Here is a 24,130-nt window from a genome sequence, read left to right as displayed (position 1 = left end):
ATTCTGTTTGTCCAATATCATTTGTAAGTCTTTGATTTGATATTTAGACCTTTTTAATTTATTCTATTTAGTATATTATAAATGTATTTAACTTATTTATCAGGTGTTTAGCGACTTGCATTATGCTTTTTGAAATGATAGATATCCGACTAAAAATAACTAAATTGAAGAAAAAACAAGCCAAAAAGCAGAAACGCCAATGGCCAATAAAAAATTGTCAAAGAAGAGAACTGGTAGTTTATATTGTTTTTAAATGACCTTTGAATGATCTTATAGCACATGTAGCATATAGATAACAGATAATATTATTAATGTTCAGATAAAAATCTATTTTAAAGACAGTATATTCATCTAACGGGTCATTTGAAAGACATCAAGAAACAAGCCATCGGTCAAATCCGGAACAATGTTTGCAATTTTGTCTGCTTCGATTTGATAAGAATGAGTCAATACATACTGTTAAGTTGTAGTCTTGTAATTGACTGCTCCATAGGCTTACATGCACAACAGATAATCTTTGAAAATGAAAAAATCAAAAATGCTACGAAGAAACAAAATTTCATGTTCATTTCATGTATGTACTAATGTGAAATTGTGATTTAATCGGAAAATAGTTTGTCATGCCACGAGGAATAAAAAGTTACGTAACCCTGAAGTCAAAACATTTTTTTTGTACTTTCTGTTTGCTGTTTTTACTAGGCCGCACCACTTCCAGTAAACATGATATCCTTCCACTTTCCTGTATTGATATCCCCAAAAAGATGCAATTTTTTTTTTCAATCTATATATATGTTTTAATTCAGCATAAACCTATAATCAAACATAAAATAATGAGTCCCGAAAAATATTCAGAAAGAAATGGACTATTTTGTTTTCCTCCATGTTTTGACATGCACCGGAAACTGGAGATGTAATAAATACACTGGACAACAAATTGTCATGATGTGGCTCATTTCTATTCATAGAAGCACAAGTTTGATCCTCAGTCCACTTTCCTATTTACAACTCTCATTAAATACACCCACCAATTCCTAAACCAACACAAGTTTTAGTTGTTTTCTTGAGAATTTGACTTGTTTGAGATAAAAATGTTTTTATTTGTTTTATTTTTTGTTTAACATTTATTAAATTATGCTTTGATTGATTCAGCACAATTCAGACTCTGTATTCTCATATGTAAGTATGATTCTCTTATGGTCTCTGTTTGTGTTTTAAGACAAGAATAACACTCACCTTGAAACTCCGAAGACTTTTAAAAAAAAATCAATAAACAGAACAAAGTTAGGGTTATGCAAGCTATGCAAAATTATACTATGCTATTACAACTGCCCAAAACAAATCATCTTTTGTTCAAAACTGTCATGAAAACTTCGCTTTATACAAGTAATTGTACCTTTACACATTTTCCAAGCCCCAATCCTTTATACCTTGTTTGAAAGACAAAAATGTATAAAATCGAACCTTTTTCAAGGCATCTTTCTCCTAAAATTACTTTCAAGATTTACCCTGTATCTGTAAATCTGTCTTCGTCCGTATCATGGATAGGAAGCGTGCTAATACGCTTATTAGATTCCTAAACAATGACAATGAAATTGACCTTTAGTTAACATTCTTATTTATAAGTTCCCAGTGTAAAGCATTTTTGATTGTTTACCCATGTTTCCAGCCGATTAGAGCTAATGTTTCAAATGGTCGTTAATGGCATGTTATATAAGGCCTTTTCGGTGCCTTTTATAGCTGACTATGCGGTATGGGCTTTGATCATTGTTGAAGGTCGTACGGTGATCTATAGATATTAATTTCTGTGTCATTGTAATCTCTTGTGGAGAGTTGGCAATCATACCACATCTCCTTTTTTTTAACCTATTTCTAAAATGCAACATTACCTAATTATCTAATAATTCTTACCAGGAAAATTCCCAAAGAGAAAGTTACTTGCAATAGAATTTTTTTGGTTTATAATATTAGCACTGAATTACTAGATAGAACAAACCATGCACATGCTATTACAGACCTTGCATTCGCCTTGCATTAGCCTTGCGTGACCCTGTTTCTATTTGGGTTACACCTTATCTGTTGTCTTTGCAAATTCACGGGATTTTTTCATTCATCACCACATACTAATTTTCAAAGATACATCCTTCTGGAAATTGAAAAAAACATGGTGTATGCGTTTTGGTTTTTTAAAAACAAGAAGGTTTACTGATTTATTGAGAAACTGGTAATTTTCAGTTAAGAATATAAATTTTACATATGCTATAACGACGAATGATAAGCAATACAAAAGTTAAGGAATGTAAAATGAGCAGTGCCACATCTACATGCTCTTCATGTAAATGGGAAAAAAAAACAGAAGATATATCAAAAGCGCTAATTTGCAATATCAGCTGTTCATACAAATTGTTATCTTGTCCCTTTATGCAACTGTCATACAATTAAGAGGTTAAGATATGAGCGTCACTGATGAGTCTTATGAAGACGAAACGCGCGTCTGGAGTACTAAATTATAATCCTGGTACCTTTGATAACTATTTACACCACTGGGTAGATGCCACTGCTGGTGGACGTATCGTCCCCGAGGGTATCACAAGCCCAGTAGTCAACACTTCAGTGTTGACATGAATATCAATAATGTGGTCATTTACATACATTTCCTGTTTAAAAAACTTTGAATTTTTCGAAAAAAACTAAAGATTTTGTTATCCCAGGCATAGATTACCATAGTCGTATTTGGCACAATATTTTGGGTAATTTTGGATCCTCGATGCTCTTCAACTTTGTACTTGTTTGGCTTTATAAATATTTTGATATGAGCGTCACTGATGAGTCTTATGTAGACGAAACGCGCGTCTGGCGTACTAAATTAAAATTCAGGTACCTTTGATAACTAATAAAGCTAGCTATAATATCTGGTTTAATCCAACATAATGGAATTGATTTTACAGTTTTATTAGACACATTTCGATTTGAATTTTCCTCGGAGTTTGACCTTCTTGCAGTAAATAGCATTATACGAAATCTCAGATTATGCCTTCTTTTGATCGCCATGTTTGTAATTATGATCAATTAAGGGTTCATCAATTTTTTTTTCTCGATCAAATGTTCTTACTGTAAACATGTTTTGCCTTCAATCAATATGCAACAGGTGTGTGTTTTTCCGATGCATCAACATTTGAAAATAAAGACCCCTGGTAACATTACTTTTAGTTCCAATCGTGAACTTAACACATTTACATAACTAAGTATAGGTATATACTTGTCTCCTGATTACAACTTTGAAATCACCTCTTGATTTTTTCTAAATTACTGCTGTTTCGTTTATCAACAACTGTAGTTTCATTTCATGTGTAGAATGTATTCAATTTCTCATATCAATCAAATAGTGGTTTGATATCCATGATTTGAAGAAGTGATCATTTTTAACCTGCGTGTATTCCCATAACTATTGCATGTAAATAAATCTTGTTGGACAATATAATTGAAGCCAAATGAAAATAGCCAACTAATTAGCTGTATAAACTCTCCAATAACAATCAGTATACACTTGACTTCGCTTATCATATCATATTCCATCTAAACATGCAATAGTTAGTCAATTTATTGTATTGTTTTAGTCTTGATAGTTGGTTTACATAAAAACAGTACCGAGATGTGAATTCCTTTGATTGATTTATGAGTTTTCAAGGAGAGTTAGAGAAACCTGAATATTATCAAGTATTACCAGAATTTCTTGTTTGAAAACGGGTAAGTGGATTTTAATATTTCTATCCATGATTTAACATTATTATTATCTTCGCGTTAATCAATGTATCATGTGTATGGTGTAGCGTTGCTGTCTCATTGATAAACACCTTAAATCTTTGTTAATTCACATTCCTCTTTGTTGATTCTAAACAGTTTGTTGTTTCCTCAGTTCTGTTATTTGCATTCAAATATATATAGATGTATGAATGAAATTAGAAAGTTAGAAACATACACCTGACTCTTATACCGTACTAAATAGTGAAAATCTATACATGTAGCAATCAAAGGATCAAGAAAGAAAAAAAGAAACCAACCGCCATATTTTAGACTTGGTTCAGGGTTTTTTCCTTCGAAAAATTGTGGGTTAAATTTGGTTTTATTGTTAGCTAAAGTTCTTTCTAGTTATGCAGGTTACACTCTTTTGATGTGGACATTATTCAACACAATTTATATTTGAATACCAATAATTTCAAGAGTCTCCAAATTGTTGACACGTTATGAGTAAATATTATTAAAAACTTTATCCGTTTGGCAGCATATTGAATTAAAAATATAGAACATAATCTGGTGTCCTCGATATACCGAATGACTTCCTTGAACTGTATTGTCACTCGAGGTTCAGTAACTGTATTAGTTAACAATACTAAATGCAAATATCAATGTAGTTTATATTTGATAATAATCTGTCTGTTTGTCATATCGCCTCTATACAATAATTAATTTCTATAATGCAATAACTGTTCTGTTCAGAAACTATCAACCGTTTATCAGAAATTCCTCTGATATTTGATGCTAACTTCAATACAATTTGACATTGAGCGACTATAGAACATGTATTACCCCTACGGTCATACCAGATGTCATCTCTCATTATCATGACATTGAGCGTCCATATAATAGGTTTTATCCCTACGGTCATACCAGATGTCATCTCTCAGCATGACATTGAGCGTCCATATAATAGGTTTTATCCCTACGGTCATACCAGATGTCATCTCTCATCATGACATTGAGCGTCCATATAACAGGTTTTATCCCTATGGTCATACCAGTTTTCAGCACGTATTATCCTGACTCGAAATATTACGTCATTGTGTATATCTGCTTAATATTGACAAATAAACATATAAACGAGCATTCAGTCTTCCGTGAAAAAAGAAAAGCAGTATATACAATTTTTTTTTCTTCAAATTTATGAAATTAAGTTGCAAAAGTGTTGATTCATGAGTTGATTACAACGCACTAAAACACGGGAGAAAAGAAAATAAGATACAAAGTCCTGATCTGAAAGTACTCGCTATTCACAAACTACACAAAATCAAAGTATGCTTCTGAAACTAAAACCATCAGTTCATATTCAAATTTGTTAGTAAAAAGAAGTCAAAACGTTGTCATTCATTCAATGAAATAACTAGATTATTTCCTTGCAAAGGTTTTTTCCCAAATGATCACTAAAATATGAATATTACAAACTAAAAGAAATCTATTTTCAAATAAATTGACCTGTATTTATGAATTCAAAGTTAATAAGTTTCGCATTTTCAGATGGCTTTGAGCGAAACCAAGGACATATTTATTGTTCAAAGTCGCATAAGAAGCAGAAACCTTGGTATACCATTAACTGCATTACAAGAATATCAGTTTAACGTCATGTTATAATTTGCAATTGGGAGTACTAGTAATCAATTCAAAGTTTTTTAAAAAGTTTTTGCAGAGAGAAAAACATACGTCCATAAGAATTCGTGTACTGTCAATGAAAAGTTATTGAGTCTAACTCAACTTGAAGGAAGAAAACGTCGAACAGCTACATTCAACTGGTTCCATGGGGATTTCGGCCCGATGGAAATTGATCAAGTTTATTGTCATTGTCGACGAAATCAATATAATTATGTATGTCGCACTAACTGTCTATAGAAAACGTTGAAATATATAAAACACATATTTCAGAAACTAACTTAACTATAAAATGTAATAACTGAATTTACCGTGACTATTTGTCGATAATTTGATAAATACTCCATTGAAGAGGTTTTATTTCAAACATTTCATACAACTTAAACCCATTTTTACAGTGTTTATTACTTCAACAACAACGTTTTTTGTATGAAGTTCTCAGAAACCTCCTACATTGCTTGCAGATTACAAAGATTCATATTTCCACTAAGGTTTCCGTAATAGCCTTGAATACACAAATACACCATTATGAAAGCATTTTGAAGTCTTGATCAATCGATTTCGGTAATTGGTTTTTGAAATATGAAAAATGTACCGCTGTATGAATTTCTTTTGCCCATTGGTACCATGTGTCTTTTTGCAGCTTCTCCGGACCGGATTTATCCCAAAAAACAATTATTGTAATTGAAAAAGATTAATCTCAATATATGGTGCAATCATAGAAATAGACAGAAGTACATTTTGACATATAACAATACTGATTTGAAATACTTAACTTGAACTCAAAAGCCTTTAAAACAACATAAAAAATCTGAAGTCATTTCATGATTGTGCCATATGTCGATCAGCTAACCTTCCGGATCACGTGAAATCATCGGTGTTTTGTTATTTTTGTGGATTTCATATTGTCCATTTTTCATCTTTTATGTACTGATTTGTGGACTTTTTGTTTAGTTTTTTTATTGCCATGGCTTGATCAGTGTATGTCCGAATTTTGATGTCCTCTTCGTATATTCCGCCTCTCTTTCGGACGTTTAGTGAACTCCATAATGACAAGAATGACTGACTAATGTGTATCATAGATGTTTCGTTTGGCTGCAGTCAAACTCTATAGCAATGTTAACGACTTATTACCGGACTTATTGTTTTAACGAGCTTAACCATTTTAACGACTGATACCATAAATGAAGTGAAAATTGGCTATCGTTCCGGAACATTTCACAACTAACTAGTTGTATTATGGTGTGTTTGTTGGGTACTGTTACAAAAAAAAATTGAAAATCTTAACTATAGAAAACGATAAAAGCTTTATGTTCTTGTGAATCTTCACGGAGCAGATTTTTTTCCTGTTTATTACTATTAATTTGCAAACAGAAGACATATACACACAACATTAAACCAATAACAACATCTTAATTTATTGTAATTGAGTTACATAATAGTTAACAGACTTGTTACATGTTTCACTGGTTGAAAACAGTATCTGGATATACCGATTATAAATCGTAAATAACGATTTAATGGGATTCCACTGGCTTTATCTAGAGAAAATAGATAATAAACAAAGACCTTGATTTAAAATGATATCAATGGTTACATCTTAAAGTACTAAAATAAAGTTTTATTATAATCCATAAGATAGTCATCATCTAATTTCTGTATCTTTTTACTTTACCAATGAACTGTATTTACCTAAACTTTCAAATATAAAGGCAACAGTAGTAAACCGCTTTTCGAAACTCATGAATCGAATGATAAAAAACAAAACAAATCCAGGTCACAAACTAAAACTGAGGGAAACATATTAAATATAAGAGAAGAACAACGACACAACAAAAACACTACATAATTTTACACACACAGAAACGAATTATAATATAACAATGGCCATTTTCCTGGCTTGGTTATTTTAAGAAAAAAAAATGGTGGGTTGAACCTGGGTTTTTTTGGCATGTCAAACTTCCCGTTTTTATGGCAATGTTAAATATAACATTAAAATGACAACATTACATGACAGGACTACAAAACAAATAAATGGGAGAACATATAGGACAGAGAAACACATGAATAATAGGTACTAGGTTAAAAATTTATTACGCCAGACGTGCGATTCGTGTACACCAGACTAACCAGTGACGCTCAGATAAAATACGTTTGAAAGCCAAAACAAGTACAAAGTTTAAGTGCACTGAGGATTATAAGTTTCAAAAAGTTGTGCCAAATAGGGCTAGGGTTTTCTGCCTTGGATAAGAACATCCTTATTATTTAGAATAGTTTATACTTTTGCAAACAGTCAATTTTATAAAATGACTGTATAATAGATATACATGATAAAACCGAAGGGGGTACTAACTATAGAATAAAAACGGATACATAACATAAAACAACTTCATCCAGCACATAAAAGTACACAGCCGAGTTAGCAAAGTGACGTCACATTTTTGAAGTTCTAAATAAATATTTCCCCAAAATAATATAGAATTAAGATTGATTCAATATTAGATTTATAATACTGATATAACAGTCATTAATAACAATGAAAATTACAATACTTTTAAAACCTCTCTACTTTCAGTTATTTAATTCAGTTTTCCTGGTTGCTAATTTACAATTAGAAATAAAAAAAAAGAGTTTTTAAAACAATAATCTTGCTACTAGTACTCGAAACAAAAGTAATAATCATCTCTTGAATGCTTTTTCGATATTAATTAATAACGGCTTGTGACAAGTATTCTAATTACTTTCTGTTACGTTGAAACAATGAATTAGATTGCATGCAGTTCATATTAGGCTGTGTTATATAGAAAATATGATATATATATCTTGATAACATATATAAGAGAAAAGAAGAGATGACAAAATATTTTGTGAGGCTTGGAATCTAGTCAGTTAACTGGCTACAACACAATAGTTATGATTAAGGGAATACGATACAGTAGCAGGGGCAGATAATAATGTTTTCAAAACTTTTTGTGTTGTTTTCGCGACGTTGGTAACCAGAACGTTGTAATTTCGCGATGTTTCTAATAAGAACGTTAACATTTCGCGACGTCGCTTTAGATGAAGTCATATTTTCGCGGAATATTCACTGACGTCATAATCAGGTTGCGCGAATTTCAAAAAAGTACCTGCTAAAAAAGCGGCCATGTTGTTTCTAAAAGACGGCGAAATCCGCCGAAGAGCAGTGAGATCAAAGGAAATACTGAAAATGAACAAAAATAAATCAAATACAACTTTGCATGACGAATTGAAAAGAAAAGGTAAAAGACACAGAAGAGAGTTCTGACAGCATAAAATGGAAAGACGGAAGAAAAATTGTGGAGCTTTTTAGTCTGTCAAAAGCACTGAATAACTGCCAAAACTGTACGGCCAAACAGAATCTGCTCAACGTACAAGAGAAAGAAAAATTGCAAGGATTTCGGAGCTATCCTACTATTCGTTGCTTAAACTGTAACATGCTGAAAAACATTTTAACAAATAAGACACATTACGGAACAAAAGAACCTGCTATTTTTGACATCAGCACAAACATGACAAAAGCTGCAATAGCTAATTATGAGTATAGATTTTATATAGATTGGACCGTTGGTTTTCCCGTTTGAATGGTTTTACACTAGTAATTTTTAGGGCCCTTTATAGCTTGCTGTTTGGTGTGAGCCTTAAACATTGTTGAAGGCCGTCCGATGTCCTATAGTCGTTTACGTCTTTGTCATTTGATCTCTGGTTGCGATTTGCCTCATTGGTAATCATACCACGTCTTCTTATTTGTATAAGCATCACCCTTTTGTACTTCAATGTATCGAGAGATATAAATTGAAGTATCGACAAATGTACACTAATTGCAGACAGACAGACAGATCAAAAAGTGTACACACGTTAAAACTCGTCGCTGTCAAGCTGATGAGCAATTATGAAGTCATGCAGTAGCGTTGTTTCTGAGAAAAGTAACACAATTATAGTTACACCATCGGACAGAAGAACAAATAAAGTGTTTTCAATATAGCTCTACTTATAGACATACAAGTACGCTATATTCACACAGTTACGCCGTATGAAAGGTAATGCAACTTATCTATCGATAAAGACATCCTTGACTATTATTCTCTAATATACTAGCTGCTGTACTTCCTATGAAATGTTATACTACAACTTCATTTTCAGTCGACTGACGTAATTATGACATGAAATTGCACAAAACAGCTCAAACTATAGAACAAGAAGTACTCCTTATAATCTAAATTTGAAAGATGATTATTTGTTTAATGTAAAAAGAAAAAAAATCCAAGTACGTCGGGGCCTTTTAAAGCTGACAGGTTTTGTCATTGTTGAAGGTTATACGGTTGTTAATTAATGGTATCACCTCACTTAATTTATAGTTGGTTCACATTTTGCCATGTTAGGGCCTTTGCAATAATGTTGGCTATCCTCTTTCGGTACATGAAGTAATTTAAAACTTATGTCGGACGAAGCTGCACCTGTATACTTCTATAAGATTTTTCTGTTTTGCCGTACATCTGACAAAGTAATCTGCTGGGATCCTTTTTTATATCCTTTTTTTTTATTATGAAAAGGTTCCTGTCCAAATTCCGTTTCGTAAATGCTTAGCCTCATGTTTATCACAAATGTTTAGCGATTTTATGAATAACCATCTTATGAACTTTTATGATAAGTATCAACGCTTTGGAAAACACCTTCATATACTTGACAGCGTATTCGTGTACGGCGGGAATGATTACACGACGTTGGTGCGATTAAAACTTTATATAACGTAATTTAGCGCCATACTGACAGACGTCGTAAAAATTTAAGGTATATGGCTTTTATTGAAAAAACAAGCACATGGACCCATATTTTTTTCTTTTGCAATCAATCAAGTACTGTTTCAAGAACACTCCCCTAAAATTTCAAGAAAAAATCAACGATCATTTTTTTTCTGCACTTCCGAAAAGACGCAAAAATATGGTCAATTTCTTCATTTCGCATATATCAATCTAAATCCGGAAAATGATAATTTGGTTTAACCTTAAACTTGTTCCAGCATGTAGCTGCCATGGATCAAGGGAACGTTTTACAAAAAACCCGGTTAAGTTATGACTTTTTGTTCAAAAGTATTGTTACTTTCTTTAAAAGTCATTATTTATGAATTTTCGGGAATTTTCTTCCAAATATGCAAATTTCGAACCAAATTATCTCAAAAAGTAAGTCATGAAGGTACTTTTTTCTTTTCATATTTGGAAAGTACACATTAAAATTGACCTACTATCAAAATTTTAGGAAAAAATCAACGAGGGATCTCTACTGTATCGTATGCCCTTAAGTGTCGCAAATTTGATGCATATACATTGTTTTTTTTAATGTTTAACATTTTAATGTTATGTAAGAATTAAAAAAGATATTTTTTCCCAATTTTAAATAAAGTGAAAGATAATATGGATTGTCGACTACTATACGACATTTAAACTTGTTCGAAAAAGTTACTGTTGATGTCACACGGAAGCCATGATATTCATATTTAAATGAAACGATATTTCTTAAAATGATTTAAAACCGGATGAGGTTTTCTTCCATTTGTCAAGTTTTCTTTTTGAATAAAAGATATAACGAACTCATTTTCTGCGGAGTAACTCAGTCGTCAGAACAACCTTGAACTATTAGTTTGTCTGTGTCCATATTACTTATGGAATCGTTTGCTTCCGTTTTCTGTATATTATGATCTTACTTCTTCCTGAAATAAGAGAAACATATTTCATAATTTTAATATCGTAATTGTAGTTCAATGTATTTTTTATTCGTATATTTGTACATGCATGAGTTATTCGAGATTTATATTATTTCTATGTTTCGAACCACTCAACAGGATTAGTATAGAAATTTTTTTAATATATGCATCCAAAAAGATCCAGGCAAAATATATAGAAAATCAGTTCATGTCCTGTATTTGTATTAACATGGGCAACACGAATGGTGCCACATGTGGAGCAGGATCTGCTCACCCTTCCGATACACCTGAGATCAGACCCGTTTTCAATAATGCTCGTGTTGCATAGTCTTTGTTTCTTTCTAAGTTGTGTTTTGTAATCTACTGTTTGTCTGTCGGTCTTTTTTCTATTTAACAAATGACGTTTCAGCTTATTTTCTACTTTTTTTGAATATCCTTTTGGTATCGTTCGCCTCTTTAAAAAAACAACCACACATTTTATAAATGTTACTTTATAACGAAAATTTCATTGCACATCAAGCGATCATTTGTAAAAAGTAATAACTTCCTGTTTTCATGCCATGGTGACGTGTTACAGGTAATCTAGTTTACAATATCAGCAGATATCTCATGCATATAACCGATTTTAGATAATCTAGACAGTTTAAAGATGCGTTATTATGGTACATCTAGTAGTGTTGTGTCATCAAAAAGTCCAATCGATTCATTTTTCGTTTGCAAATAAGTTTGAAATGAACTGAATTGGCAGCTTTCTATGGGAATATCATAAAGAGTTTAATTTCAAAATTTCAGCTCTGGGTTGTATATGAGGTAATAACACGAATATGACGGGTAGTAGAGCCGGAACCGGAGATCAGAATGCCTTCATTTAATGAGATAGACATTGCACAGACATTGTAATACCAATGCGTGTTAAATATAAATTGAAATCTAAAATCAATCATCGATGTTTGAAGCAAATTTAAGTTTAACATCGATAAACTTCTGTCTTCATGAACTTACATCATAAAAGTCAATTTACAGTGAAGTTTTATGTTGTGTCATGTGTACTATTCTTTGTCTGTTTGTCTTTTTCATTTTTAGCCATGGCGTTGTCAGTTTATTTTAGAGTTATGAGTTTGACTGTCCCTTTGGTATCTTTCGTCTCTCTTTTTTAACTATTGCATATACATATAAACAAGAATTCTAAAATTGGTAACCAGGCTCATTTGAAAAAAAAACCTTATGAATCTTATGAACACGAAACTAGCATGGGGCGTACCAATATTTGAATACAGCCACTGGTTTTTTACTTTTAACGTTATTAAAAATATGATGCCAAGTCACTCAATTACCCTTTTTATCGTGAGTATTAGCGTCTTAATTGCGTCTTGTCGCACGCACGTTGGTTGAAACATTTTGAGCCGGATTTTTTTTTGCTTGTCATGGTCATGTCCAAAAGAGAGTCGAAAATTACCTGTGGGACATTCAAACTCATAGATCGAAAATAAACTCACAACGCCATGGCTAAAAAAGAAAAAGACGAATAGACAAATAATAGTACACAAGACACAACAAAGAAAGCTAAGGATTTAGCAACACGAACCCCACTTTAAACTGTGGGTGAACTAAGGTGCTCCAGAAGAGTAATAAGATCCTACTCAACATGTTGCACCCGTAGTTATTACAAACCCAGTATATACAGTGTAGTGTTATGTGGTATTGTTTTCAAACTGACGATTATGACACAATATGTTAACCATAGATAAAAAATCAAAGTAAAACGATACATATATAACGGTGAAAGTTTAAGAACAAAGTTTTTGTTCTATGATTTCTTACTTAATACATTTTTTTACATGCGTGCATGTCTAATTGAAATTAGCTAACAGTTTTAACAGCATATAAACAACTGAATCTGATATCAATTGCTTTTTTATATGCCAAACAAATACTGTAGTACCAAATAGTCCTTCAACCTACTCATAAAACTATCTCCAGAATATCCGCTTATAACGACTGATTCGCAATGATTAGTTTAATGAAAACAAATGTGACCTTTTGTCTCGTAAAACAGACTCATTTATTACTACTTGATTAGCAGTGTTAGGGTTTGTCAGTTACTAAATGCCAATCACTTAAATCATTAATATTAATATCTCTTGATGAAAAAGTATGGAAAATGTCGGTAATTTATTCTTTAGGCTCATTACTGTGGCTAATTTTGGGGAATATTGTTTAACAATGGAAGACAGGAAGACACTAGAGTTCGATTTAGTAGTAGCTTCGTTGTTATTCCGGAACAACATCTTAAACATTTAAAAAAACATTTGAACAGTTACTCAAATAATCACTTTATTTAACCATCCTTGAAGATGAAGTAAACATATTATTGTTTCAATCTTCACTTTAATAATGATTTCGTACTGTTAAATTCAAAAGTGTATGTCTTTATTGACTAGTTGATGTGTAAAGCCAAATAAAGCCAGTCGGTTGACAGAATGATTATTATTAACGTCTGATTTCTATAGCTATAAGTGTTGTATAATCCTGACATTTATTTCATCATTTATTTTCATAAAGAAGAAGATAATAACAATCAAAACCAAGGAGTAAACAAAGACTCACAAAACCATAGGTCATTTACATAAACAGTAAAGTAGATTAACTAATATATAAAATCAAGGAAAATTCAAAACAAAAAGACCTATATCAAATGGCTAAAACGAATGGAAACCACTGTCAAACCCCTGACTTGGTTCTTGCATTAAATTGAATTGTGTAGAAAATGGTGAATTGAACATGATTTGAAAAATATCTTCATATATTAGAATAAATAGAAATTTTCAATTCAATCATCTACGTATTTTTACTAAACTGTTGTATTAAAAAAAATACAACAATAATTAAGCGTTGTGTCAGTATTTCCTTTTATATAATTATTAAAATTTTTAACTATCACTTTTGTATTTCATTATACAAAGTAGTTTAAATATTACTTTGAATTATGAAAGATTCAAATGTCCAAATATTTAATGTGTGTCGAAAACAGGGCTACAACATCTTGTTAAAAGACAAAACTAAAACAAAAACCAAAAAAAAAAAAAAAAAAAAAAAATAGACAAACAAAAATAACTAAACACTGCATTGAAAATACATAATAAAAAAGGAACTTCGTGAAAAAAAGACGGAGGATGTTCTCTGCTTCATCAGAGGCAAACGCCACCTATCTGCTCCACAAGTGGCACACTTCATGTTAAATGGATTACAACTGTCATATTCCTGACTTGGTACAAGCGTTTCTTATGTGAACAATGGTGGTTTAAACCTGGCTGTAAAAATCTCACTTGTATAATAATTGTTTATTGTATATCAAAATAGGATGTTTTGACATAATCATCTTTTTGATTTATGCTTAAACATTTAATGTAATAATATATACAATCATTTATTTATACATGTATTTTTTTATCCCCATGTATGGATTGGCGTTTTAAGCATACCGTTGTGGTTAGTTTCGACCATTCTTTACAATTGCCAGAATCAACTGTTATGTAAATTTGCTCGGACTTTGGTATGTTTGATTTTTCGCTGTTGTCTAATTACACAGTTCTACCTTAAAAAAACAAAACTTCAAATTTAACCCCATGAAAAAGATGTATAGGTTGTTTTTGGCGAAGACGTTCGGAATGCTCGAATTTTATTTGTCCTTTTTGATTGCTTGATTGAATCGTCACTTATGTATTTCTTGCAGACGAACCGCGCATTTGATGTAAAAATAAAGTAGTATATCACTGTGCGATAGTCATTAATCGATTAAATGAAAATTAATCCGAGTTACAAACTGAAACCGAGGGTTACATATTAACAATAAGAAGATAACAACTGAACAGCAAAAGCACAGAACTGCAACAAAAACACAGAACTGCAACAAGAACACTGAACTGCAATAAATACAAACGTCAAGATACAATGGACTATTTGATAACAACTGCCATATTACTGACTTGTACAGGACATTTTCAGAAAACATCTTCTTTTTTATATTGGTTGAGCCTGGTTTTATGGCTAGCTAAACCTATCACTTATATGGCTATGTTTAATAAACCACTATACGGACAAAATGTTAAACCTTGTATCTAAGATAAGTTTATTATCCTAGAACTGTTATTGGGTAATACAATTGCGAATGGAAACTGGGAATATGTCAAAGAGACAACAACCTGACCAAAGAGCAGAAAGAAAACAGCCGAAGGCCAGCTATGGGTCTTAAACACATCGTAATAATCCCGCACCTGAAGAGGTGCTTCAGCTGACCCCTAAACAAAAACGTGTACTAGTACAGTGATAATAGACGACATACTAAACTCCAAAACATATACATGAACTAAAATTAAAAAGCATACATTACTAACAAAAGCCAGAGGCTTCAGACAGGTGCAAAATGCTTACGGAATTAGAAGTATTCAAATGAGTAATATTGTTGAATACGTTTGTACTTGATTGTATGAATAAATGCATGCAGTTATTAAAAAATTACGTAATCGATTGTAATGACCTATATATGTTATAGGTATCACATGATTAAGTTAATGTTTTCCAATCATCGCTTTGTTTTAGATATTACATATCAAGCATGAAATGAAGTCTTCTTAAAATCAGTCACGAAAACCTTGGAAGTCGTAATTATAAAATGTATTTAATGCAACTCACTGCTGCATATAACGGATTAGAAAAAGGGAGATTAGTAAATCAGTACTGGATTTCATGAAAGGTAGGTTGCATTATTTTAGATAAATTGCTGCTGTACAGATACACTTGCTATTTTTTTAATCTTTTCAAACGTGATTCTGTTTTTATAAATAAATCGTTTTATATCACTGATGGTTTCAGCAGCAAGTAGTAAGAAAACCTTCTTTTAAAAATAAATATATATGCTAACGTTTTTAAGTCACGAATATTTCAATTGTATTTTTTTCCTCTCTCAAAACTCTCATTTATAAACTTATAATTCGATACCTAGAATGAGAGATTTAATATATAGATTCTCTTTTCTACGAGTGAGGTAAGATTTTTTTTGTCAATTAAGATAGAGTTATCACCTCTTTTTACCTGATATAGTTGTTGAAACGTCATAAATATAATGTTATTCTCAACAGATCAACTAAGCGATCACTCAATAATCTTAATGTTAAGATACTACGCAGTTCATACTTCAGGTTTTGCCTCACATGAGAATCAAGAGCAAATGATATTCGAAGTTGTAAAGGGGTCTTGGTGATCGGATGGTCTAGGTGGTCGGGTGTAGTCTATTGTTTCACTACTCTGTCAACATCTTAGTTTGAATCCTATGATTAGCTTGACTCGAATCTTAATTGACTAGAGATATCAATTGTCTTACCGAAGTTCGCAGGTTCTCTTGGGACATTCCCGTGTCCGCCACAAATACAAACTGACCGTCGTAAAATAGCACAGTAATGATGAATGTGGCATAAAACACCAATCAATTAATCGATCAATTTGTTTCAACAATAAATTGCATGATATTAGAACGTTAATAAAGGTTAGCTAAATTCCTGCATTATATGGGAAAGATTTATAGATTTCATGATGTACCTGTTTCTCAAGAGACTACTTTTAACTCGGTCTCATGCCATGATGGACGTTGTTCCATTTGATTAGAACTCAGATTTGTATTATGTAACATGATTCATGTCATAGATTAATCATTGATTTTGAAAGGACTCCTGCTGATAGAATAATGAGACCTTTTTTCAATACAGGATTAGAACTTCTACAACATAATCCATGATAAACATATCAGTTTTTAAACTTATCCATACATGCTACTTATATGATAGGATCACATGTCATTCGGTTTTTTTCATTTGTGATGCAAATATATCATATGGATTTGAAAAAGCTGATGATTTTGAATGATGATCGGTGCATAGGCATTTTTGGAGTGTAAAAAATTCTTTGGATGTTTTAGATAAATTACGGGCTTTTGATGGTCCTTTTGATTCTGTTGATAGTTTTGATTTTTTTACTCTTTATACTACACTTCCACAACATCTTATTAAAAAAAAGTTTTCCTATTTAATTAAATGGTCGTTTGGTAAAGCTGAATGTAGATATATTTGCTGCGACTTATTTAAAGCCTTCTTCTCTAATGAGAAAGATAAATATGCTAGCTATACTTACTGTAGGTGTGATGAGATGATTGAAGCTATTAATTTTCTCCTTGATAATATTTATGTACGTTTCGGCAACAAAGTTTATCGACAGGTTGTAGGTATCCCCATGGGCACTTATTGTGCCCCTTTAATAGCACACTTGTTTTTGTACTGTTACAAATCACAGTTTATGACTAAACTCAGTAAAGACCCGTCGAAATTGCATTTAATTGATAAATTTAACAACACTTACCGTTATCTTGATGATATTTTTTCGTTAAATAATCAAGAATTTTCTCAATATACTGCTGAAATTTACCCCAAGGAACTTACTTTAAATAAATCAAATTTATTCGGTAATAACTGTCCTTTCCTGGATTTAGATATTTTGTTTTTAAATGGGAAACTCCACACTAAAATTTACGACAAAAGAGACGATTTTTCGTTCCCTATTGTTAATTTTCCATTTTTAGATGGTGATGTTCCTTTGGCACCATCTTACGGTGTTTATATTTCACAACTTGTTCGCTATGCCCGTGTCTGTTGTGACGTTTTTGATTTTAACGAACGCATCCTATGTATTACTGGTAAATTATTAAACCAGGGATATCGTTACCATAAATTACTGAAAACCTTTACTAAATTTTTCCATAGATATAAAGATTTGGTTTTGAAGTTTGGATGTACCTGTAGAAAACTTATTTCAAACGGGATAGCACATCCTCATTTTTACGGAAATGTTGTTAACCGTGCCCGGAAATTTAGAAATGATCCATGTAAACTTGCCGCTCCTTTAAAAAAACTTATTCTAAAAGGTAACCATTTAAAACTGTAATAAGATCATTGAATATTGTTTTTATTGGAATAAATATTGATTTTGTTATCAGTAGATAAAAAACTAACTAAATTTTACTAGCATGTTATATATATATACATATTCATGGATCTACAATCTGTCGATACCTGTAACTTGGCATTGCACAAGGTCATGTTTTTCTCTGGCTGTTTATGATGTCTTTACACTAAATCCATTGGATGTTGGATGTGTACTGATTGATAGTATAGTCTTGGATGCATGATTTTTTTATTAGTAGTTAGTGGCTTTGAACTAGCTGTAAGATAACTGCGAGTACTCTCAGATCTGTTCATTGTGTCTTTTTATGTCGGGATGTATAAGTACCCGGCCACGTCCACTTATATTTTTGTCCATCTGATGAGTTAAGCCTTTTTCAACTGATTTTTATAGTTCGTTCTTATGTTGTACTGTTATACCACTGTCCCAGGTTCGGGGGAGGGTTGGGATCCCGCTAACATGTTTAACCCCGCCACATTATTTATGTATGTGCCTATCCCAAGTCAGGAGCCTGTATATTCAGTGGTTGTCGTTTGTTTATGTGTTACATATTTGTTTTTCGTTCATTTTTTTACATAAATAAGGCCGTTAGTTTTCTCGTTTTGAATTGTTTTACATTGTCTTATCGGGGCCTTTTATAGCTGACTCTGCGGTATGGGCTTTGCTCATTGTTGAAGGCCGTACGGTGACCTAAAGTTGTTAATGTCTGTGTCATTTTGGTCTTTTGTGGATAGTTGTCTCATTGGCAATCATACCACATCTTCTTTTTTATATGTCATTTATACGTTAAACAAATAATGAAAAAAGGACATTATCAACAAATTCAAATCAAACATTATGTCTTTAAAATTGGTCATGGATGTTTTCGTTTTTTAATATATTACAATCTGATAATACTTGCAAAACAATTTTCTCAAAAGTTTTCCTTTGAAATTACTGTAATGCTCTAAACAACTGAACTTCCTTTCAGATTGTAAATGCATATCTCACACAAACCTATATACGATGTTTATAAAGATCAAAAGCATCAAGCAGTACCATCAGCAACCTAATCTGATGATTAAAACACGATAGCTTTCAGTAGCCAACATTGCTGTAAAAAGATAATTAAAACATAAGATTTTAACAACATTCTTGTGTTTGCTCTTGGTATCATATTTGTATGTTTTACCGTGATGCAAGTGAGAGGTCAAGCTAGCTATAAACCAGGTTTAATCCCATACTGTTTTACTCAAGAAAATGCATGTACCAAGTGAGGAGTGTGACAGTTGTTATTCATTCTTTTGAATGTGTTTTAGCATTTGATTCTGCCATTTGATAAGGGACTTTTTAAAAAAAATTCTAATCGGAGTTCAGTATTTTTGAGATATCGATAAAGTGTTATTGTCCTTTTCAAAGCATTGTATAAGAGTTATTTTCTGTATAAACGTGAGTTAAAACTGAGGGTATTAGGCCGATCCATTCGTTCTGTTGGTTGATTTACTACAAGTCAAACGTTGGAAATTGTCAATTCGTTTTCCCGCTTTGGGGTTACCTTAAGGAACGGTGTTGTTATTTATATCATTTTCTAAAATAATATACAGTGCTATTCATAATAAATCATACAATAAACAGCCTCTGAAATGCCTTCTTTTCGTTAATTCATTAAATAAAGGCAACAGTAGTATACCGATGTTCAAAACTCATAAATCGATAGACAAAAACAAATCCGGGTCATAAAACAAAACCGAGGGAAACACATTAAATAACATTTTTACACTAATATATACTTTTGTTTGTTCGTGGTTTTTTTTCTGTTTGGGATCACTAGATTGTTATTTTCATTCAATGAAAGAGAAGATCTGTGAATTAATTGTTTAATAGATCATTTAATACATGGTGATGATAATAGGAAGGACAAATTTAGAAACAACGTCAGGTCATCATCTTTTAAAGTTCATTATCGAATTAAGAAGAAACATAACTGTGTTTGAGCTCTAGATAACGCAGACGATGAAAGTCATTGCTCAACCAATTCCTTTTAAATTTAAATCAAAGATAAAATACTGGATCTAACGTCTATCTGTTTTTTATGAAATATTTTCAAAAGCCGTTCTTACAAACAAAGATATATCAGTGTCACAGATGACGACGGATATGTTTCAATCGTCTAAACCACATGAGCCGAAACTCACATGAGCACAAAACAGATGTCGCGTTTAAACAAAACAAAAGGTACCAATAACCCAACCAACACCGTGAGTGATCTTATTGGTTTCGATAAGATGCTCCAGCTTCTAATTTGGTACCCGTTGTGTTGTTCGTGCACGTTAAATCCGGTGATGAGTCACATAAAGTAATGTCAAAATCGATGAAATCCAGACAGGGTTGGGGTTATTGTTATTTTTTGTAGTTGTATTAACATTGAAGTAATAATCGCTATTATGTTCAAATCAATCACAATATGAAATCACTTCATAAGCTATGATAATGTTGTTCAAATGGCTTCTGTTTGAACAACTGAACATTCATCTACAAGTTCAAATAGAATTCGAAACAATCGATGCAGTGTTTAAGATCAAAAGTTAGAGGTACCATTAGCAAACTAATCCTATAATTGAAAACCCGTACATATTGTAGCAATGAGATCCTAATGTTGTTTTAAAAAGTTACATAAACGTAACACATGGCCTGTTAGGTTTTTTTTCTGAAGTAAAGTGTAGAGTTATGTTTGCCATCATAGTTATGTAGGCGTCTTAACCTATTTAATTTTTCTATGTGTTAACTTATTTATTTATTAATTGGTCAATTAGGTGTCCAGTGAGCTAGATTTATGTATATCTTGATGATAAATTTTACTTTTTCTAGATCCCTTGATTATAATCGTTCAATTATCGTTTTGAAGTGGCAAGAATCAATGATATTTATTCCAACATTTAATTGATTTACTACAAAAATTAAGACATTTATTACGGAAATGATATTCTTCAATTAATCAATATCAAGAAGAATACAAAAGTAATATCTGGCACCTACAGGTATCGAGGTTGCATTCTTAAATTAATCAAAATACTTTTAGTTAAGTAGCTCAAATCATCAGGTATTTTGATGTGATTTAAATGGATTTCTTACGATTGTAAATTTTTGAAATATAGTAAACGTTCTTATCGTTTAAAATAATTTTCAAATATACAACTAAAACATTCTATCTTTATTTTGATATTCATGATCATAATATTTAGATTTGTTTCGACTAGCAGTTTCTTGTTATCATTTTTAAGTTTAGACCACTTAAAATACCACAGTTTTAAAATGTTCATACATATTTAGGGAAACCGGAATCATCAATAAAAAAAATAACGCGCAGATCAATAGACTTAATAGAGCACCAATATTAGAGTCCCCAAAAAAGATAAATAATCAAAAGCGAGCAACTATTAACACTACGTGGTAACCTATATATAACTACATACATATATTCGAAAATACACAACAAAGGCTTAACTTACCAATAAACATCCCCAATATTTTGACTATGTGTGAAATAATTAAACACAAGATACAAATCCAGCACAGTACAGATTTAAACAGGATGTCAACTTACTTGAGCAAAGGAAATATAAATTGTTGTCTTTTATTTTGAAAGAAAAACATATTTTATTGTTTTTGACATCTTTTAGTGAACACGAAGTATTTCAGAATACGCAGAAAAGAGATGAATAAAAATATGAAACAATCGATGTTTTTTTAAATAGATATGATAGAAAGTAGCTCAAGTAGCATGTACAAACTGTATTTCAAAAGTATTTAAAACATGTACTACATTCGAGTCATAATTTATAAGTCCAAATGTTGTCAGACAACCGACGTTCAACAACTCAAAACCTTTAAAAGTTTGTGGGTATATGTATACAAGTCCAAAGGTATGCCCCAGACAATCGAATACCGTTATGTATACGCAGTGTTTAAGATATGACGAAAGAATCATCATCAGTCAAGTAATTTGATAATTGACAAAAATGTACATTTAATTAGACAATGTTGTTTTACAACTAATTTTGAATTTACATAAAAGTAACACATGGCCAGTAAACTATTTTTCTTTATACAACACGAAGATTTAATTATTAAATTATAACTTACTGGCAGCCTTAAAACATCGTTTATTTCTTAACGTATATATACTCATTAGCCTATTTATGTGTTGGTCAATCCAATGTCATTAAATTTATGAATGGGTTGATGTTGTTCTTCGCTTTTTCAAAGAATAATTGGTAAACTCTGAAAGTGAAATTGAGATCAATTAACTGTCTGCGATTGAAACGATCAAATGTATATATAACGGATAATTGAAAGCAAACAGTTTTGCTGCTTTATTTATATTCTTCAAACATTTCAGTTGACTGAGAAACTATAACACTTCGAATGTGTTGTATCTGTAGGTAGTGTTATCGGCATTATATATTCAATTAAAATACTTAGGATTTATCCTTATTTAAAACATCTAAAAGCATCAGGTGTGTTTTGATAGATTTTTGACGAGTGTACCTTTCGAACTATAACTTCTTTATTGTTATTATATCTTATTTACAAATACAATGTAAACAACTTTAAAAATATTTCCATCTACATGTTGTTTAACTTTTTTTTTCATTATGATTATTTAATTAGGCGGAGTTTTCTGTTATGTCATGAACTTGGTAGAGTGTATAAGTAAGACTTATCCTAATTAAAAGTTAAACTGTAAAAAAAGTTCTACGATTGTCAAGAGAACATTGTGTTTTGGCAGTTTCTAACAGATTATAAGTTAAGCTAGAATTAATCTCAACTGTAGGTAGTTCAGAGCGCTGACCACCTATTTCAAACCTTTTTGAAATGGATAAATATGAAAAGATCACATAATTTTTCCAACGATATTCATTTGCATAACCAACGCATGATATGTATTATCAAATACGTCTTGTCAACTACGTCTTGTCTTTTGTTTTACTGCTGGTGGACGTTTCGTCCCCGAGGGTATCACCAGCCCAGTAGTCAGCACTTCGGTGTTGACATGAATATCAATTATATGGTCATTTTTATAAATTTTCTGTTTACAAAACTTTGAATTTTTCGAAATACTAAGGATTTTCTTACCCCAGGAGTAGATTACCTTAGCCGTATTTGGCACAACGTTTTGGAATTTCGGATCCTCAATGCTCTTCAACTTTGTATTTATTTGGCTTTTTAACTATTTTGATCTGAGCGTCACTGATGAGTCTTATGTAGACGAAACGCGCGTCTGGCGTATAAAATTATAATCCTGGTACTTTTGATAACTATTTACACCACTGGGTCGATGCCACTGCTGGTGGACGTTTCGTCCCCGAGGGTATCACCAGCCCAGTAGTCAGCACTTCGGTGTTGACATGAATATCAATTATATGGTCATTTTTATAAATTTTCTGTTTACAAAACTTTGAATTTTTCGAAATACTAAGGATTTTCTTACCCCAGGAGTAGATTACCTTAGCCGTATTTGGCACAACGTTTTGGAATTTCGGATCCTCAATGCTCTTCAACTTTGTATTTATTTGGCTTTTTAACTATTTTGATCTGAGCGTCACTGATGAGTCTTATGTAGACGAAACGCGCGTCTGGCGTATAAAATTATAATCCTGGTACTTTTGATAACTATTTACACCACTGGGTCGATGCCACTGCTGGTGGACGTTTCGTCCCCGAGGGTATCACCAGCCCAGTAGTCAGCACTTCGGTGTTGACATGAATATCAATTATATGGTCATTTTTATAAATTTTCTGTTTACAAAACTTTGAATTTTTCGAAATACTAAGGATTTTCTTACCCCAGGAGTAGATTACCTTAGCCGTATTTGGCACAACGTTTTGGAATTTCGGATCCTCAATGCTCTTCAACTTTGTATTTATTTGGCTTTTTAACTATTTTGATCTGAGCGTCACTGATGAGTCTTATGTAGACGAAACGCGCGTCTGGCGTATAAAATT

General features: G+C 31.9%; 1 long non-coding RNA gene across 1 annotated transcript in view; it reads left to right on the top strand.

Moving 5' to 3' along the window:
* Nucleotides 1-3,579: 3,579 nt before the first annotated feature.
* Nucleotides 3,580-24,130, top strand: part of LOC143043070 (uncharacterized) — a 46,274-nt gene continuing 25,723 nt past the window's right edge. Inside the window, exons 1-2 of the long non-coding RNA XR_012968174.1 lie at nt 3,580-3,744; nt 15,737-15,890. This is a non-coding gene — a long non-coding RNA (uncharacterized LOC143043070). The remainder of the gene's footprint in view (nt 3,745-15,736; nt 15,891-24,130) is intronic.

Source organism: Mytilus galloprovincialis, chromosome 8 (genome assembly GCF_965363235.1).
Source record: "Mytilus galloprovincialis chromosome 8, xbMytGall1.hap1.1, whole genome shotgun sequence".
Taxonomy (NCBI): Eukaryota; Metazoa; Mollusca; class Bivalvia; order Mytilida; family Mytilidae; genus Mytilus; species Mytilus galloprovincialis.
The sequence above is the reverse complement of the archived record's forward strand: the minus strand, read 5'-3'. Positions and strand labels throughout refer to the sequence as shown.